Source organism: Hippocampus comes, unplaced genomic scaffold, assembly GCF_001891065.2.
Source record: "Hippocampus comes isolate QL1 unplaced genomic scaffold, H_comes_QL1_v1.1 scaffold122, whole genome shotgun sequence".
In the NCBI taxonomy this organism is placed as follows: Eukaryota; Metazoa; Chordata; class Actinopteri; order Syngnathiformes; family Syngnathidae; genus Hippocampus; species Hippocampus comes.
This window is the reverse complement of record NW_017842059.1, coordinates 2,552,966-2,556,735: the sequence shown is the minus strand read 5'-3', so window position 1 is coordinate 2,556,735 and position 3,770 is coordinate 2,552,966.

Here is a 3,770-nt window from a genome sequence, read left to right as displayed (position 1 = left end):
GTTTTTTTTTTGTTTTATGTTTTTTTTTTTATAAATGACTGTAAACCCCATTGTACTGGTACTAGGTGACTTGAGGCAACATATTTACATAAAGCCACTTGAGGATGTCTGAAATTCTAGGTAATGCCAAATTAATCTCCTAAATCGTTTCTGCCCGGGGTGGGGGGTGGGAGGTGTTTGGAGGAAACAGGCCATGCTGATTTTATCTATATAGCATTTATTTGAGATCCCACGCAAGCCGCACATGAAGAGAAATTCAAGAGGTAAAGAAAGCAAACACAGGGAAATGAATATGTGGGTTATATTATATCAGAAACGCTAACATACATCACAGCTGTACTGCTGAGGAAGTTCATATAAAGCTCCAACTAAGCACTCGCACTCCTCCTCCGTCTTCCTCTCTGTGTCTCATTGACGTTTCGGACGGCGAGGCCCCAGATCTTGGCCTTTTGTAGTCGTCTCGAGGCATTGCAGGAGGTCAGGGGTGACGTTCGGGAAAGTGACAGATGAGAGAGCAGTAGAAGAGAAGTGGTTTTAACAAAAAGGGGAGGGGTGGGTGGTTGATAGGCAAGATCGATCACAGGCTTAAACCCTTTTAAAGATCTTTCTCTTGCGGGAAAAAAAAGTCACCAGGTCACAAGTCACGACCACAAAACACTTGAGAAAGCAAAAGAGCAGCAAAGTTTAGATAAAAGATGGACATTTCCCCCTCCGTGAGCAGGAGTGCAATAGATCGCAGCCAGTCACGTCATTTGAGGAAATATTTGTCCAAATTGACATTTCTCACAGTGTTTTCAGAAGAAAATTTGGAAAATGTTAAAACACAATATTACAGTCTGTTTTATTAACGGGACTATACTTCTTCAGCAGTTAATTATGACCATTTTTTTTCTCTTTTTGCTTTTTCTGTTCATTCCCACCAAAATTCTCATGAGTACAGGATCCACCATTTTTAGAGTTCATTAAGGAAGAGCACATGTGCCTTAATTAGACGATGAGAACACGACAAATTACATTGGGAAGGACAAAGGCAAAATTGTTATGATATTATTTTGTCGGACCATACTGTTTCCATTTTCCATAATTAGAAATTTCAATATTTGAGAGTCATTCCAAAGATGTTTTGTTGCAAACCATTCCAAACTGAAAAAGGGGATTTTGTCTGTCACATCCAATTAAAAAAAAAAGCACACCAACAAAACAAAAAAAACAAATTGCCCACATGAAAGCACTCCGTTGTTTGAATAATTCGCAGAACGAACCAGTTCTTTTAGTCATTGTATGTTTTTGTACGAAAAAGTGGTGTCACGTAAGGCCATGTATGTGTATAAGCACATTGTCATTATAATTTATAATGAAATAAACATTCTGAAAATGCATACTGTTTTGTTCATTGTTTTCTCCTCCACGCTCCTAAATGGAGTCTTTGTGTTTATTTTGGTCATATTGTGAAAAAAAGGGCAAGTGGACTGTGATTCCCCCTCAGTGAGAGAGTTCAGGCCCATTCAGAGACAAATATGTACTTTTGAAGGCACTCATGTGAACCCCTCCAACCAAAATAGGCCCACCAATTGGTGATCACCAGACATCCAAATTGAACACAACCGCCTTTCTTAGAAGACGACTGTTGCCTTTCAGACGGCTTCATCAGTGGGTATTAATAAGCTCGCTGGCCTCCTGCTACTGTAAGAATCTGACTTTTGTTTAACAACGTCAAAAATGACGCGAACGAGCCTTAAAGCGTTTTTAAACAAATCCAATTGCACATCCACACATTCACCCTCGTTACATACACAGGGCCCCTCTGTGTGTTTGCGCACCACAAGCATTCATATATTATTTTCATGGTCAGATATACAGTACTGTTATTTCTCTGTGTGAGTGCATGTGTGTGTGCGTGCGTGTGTGTTCCTGCAGCCTGAGGGTGTTGAGACTAATTTTAACATTCTTCTGATTAATAGTTTCTGCTAGCAGGCCTCAGATTGGTGGGCACTATTCATTGCACACTCTGTAAACACGGTCTAAATCAACAGTACCTCCAAAATCACCCTTAGTTTTGTTACGTTTACCAACGAAAAGGCAGGATTGATGTTTGCGGGCTCTGTAGGCCTACCATGCTTATAAAAATCTTTATACATTCAGATGTGTGCATACTACATGTACACGAAGGCGCAGAGCCACATCTGCACCCGCACTGTATGTTTGTTTTCCGATCCGGTCCATAAATGAAGACAAATCACAGCTGCGAAATTCCAAAGCTCCGATTTTTCATAATGAACCCTTTGACTCACTCACGTCCTGAAAAGGGAAATATTGTCCCACAATTTACCACGTTTTGCTATGTGTGCCTGTGTAGGCGTTGGTACTTTGAGAATTTTTCGGGGGTTTTTCGAGATGTGAGCCGTTGCTTGGTGGATGTTTTGATTTGACTTGCGTACACAGACTTGAGCTAAAAGGACCGTATGTTGGCAATTAACTCAACTTATTTCACAATGAAGTAAAGTACAATAGCACGCAGTGCTATTTTTGCTCATTAAAATACATCTTACAATTTTGTTGTTGTTGTTTTATGGGGGAAGCCTGGAAGAGATTGTGGCCTTCCCATTCATTTCAACGGAAAAAGAGGATTTGAGACGCACGCGTTTTGAGTTATGAGCATGGTCATGGAATAAAGTAATCGCTTCGATGTTTTATATATATTCCTTCACCTAAAGCTAAGTAATGTTTCAAAATCAGTCAATTTTCATAGAAAGATGCATCACATCTACGCTTCCTACCACCACTCTGCCTCCGTCACCCACAACGATTTAACGTATAGTCATCTGAATTCTACCTCTCTGACAGTGTCAGTCTTTGTGAAAAGCAACATTTGTCATACAGCTATTTGAGGCAATACAGGGGGAATTGTTTTGGGGTGTCCTTCGATTTCAAATGACCATCACCCACCTCCCCACACCCCAACCCCCGTACATGCACTTAACCCCCTGACATTCTCTTGCATTTACACACTCTGTCATCACGTCCTGGCTGCTGCTGACCTGAGCATGACACATGCTGGGCACAACTTAACCCCCAGACCTCCTGGATGGAAAGCATACTGGCACCGGAAAAAGTTGGCATCAGAAACGTTGACATCCCACTTCTCTAAAATTTGTATTTTCAACCAAGGCAAGAATGAAATGTGCACCAGGCTTTCCAGCCCGAAACTTTCAAGCCATGGTGTACCACTGTTTGAGCTGAAAATCGAACATTTGTTCGATTGGATGTTTTTTTTTTTTCTCCTCTGTCAGACGGGAATGATTAAAGTCGTCTGATTCCAATAAATATACTGCTCCACTGCAGCGTGATTTATACGATTACAACGAAAAGAGGCACAATGAGAAATAAAGAGTTTCTTTCATCATCCCCGAGTAGAAACCCGCCTTTGTTCGTTTCACAGACAAAACGGCAGTGGTGAACTTCACTTTTATGGGGGCCAACGGTGCTACAAAAGCAGCCAATGTGGCCACCATTGCTCCTCTTCACCGTGCTGTAAACGCAGCAACACACATTGTTATGTGGATATGGCAAATGTAAATGGCAATTGAATATAAAAAGTAGATGTTACGTTAGGATGTGGTTTCAATTTCAAATAAACACCAATCAGGGTAGAATCCAGCAGGCGACACCCCATTTGAACAACGTATCCATGTTACATCTCAGACGACACGAGCTATTTTCTTACTGAGTTGGTGTTAATGCAACACTGACATTCTGTTGTTGTTGTTCAC